A 351-nucleotide genomic window follows, 5' to 3' on the forward strand; every position below is an offset into this window, starting at 1 on the left:
ACAGAAGACAAGGAGTACATTCTTGCTATATGTGAGGCACAGGAGTGAAGATGTCCCAAAGGTATGGAAGCAGGTGCAGCTCCACCTCAGTCCGCAGACTGAGGCACAGGAGTGGTATCTCCCCCATGATGAAATTCAAAGAAAAGCAGGCAACTTCCCTAACCAGCTCTCTGTGGGATTGGAACTAGCCCCGGTTAAAGCATTTATCTGGAAAATACCACCAAGAGCCCGCAGGTATGGAGATAAGGAGATAAAGAGCCGAGAAACCGAATCAGCTGGCTCTCTGACGAGTTGCAAAGTGCCCGCTTTAGACTACTTGGAGGCAGTTCTGGCTCTGCCCGTCTTGCCCCA

This window comes from Buceros rhinoceros, unplaced genomic scaffold (genome assembly GCF_000710305.1).
Source record: "Buceros rhinoceros silvestris isolate BGI_N320 unplaced genomic scaffold, ASM71030v1 scaffold20743, whole genome shotgun sequence".
NCBI lineage: Eukaryota > Metazoa > Chordata > Aves > Bucerotiformes > Bucerotidae > Buceros > Buceros rhinoceros.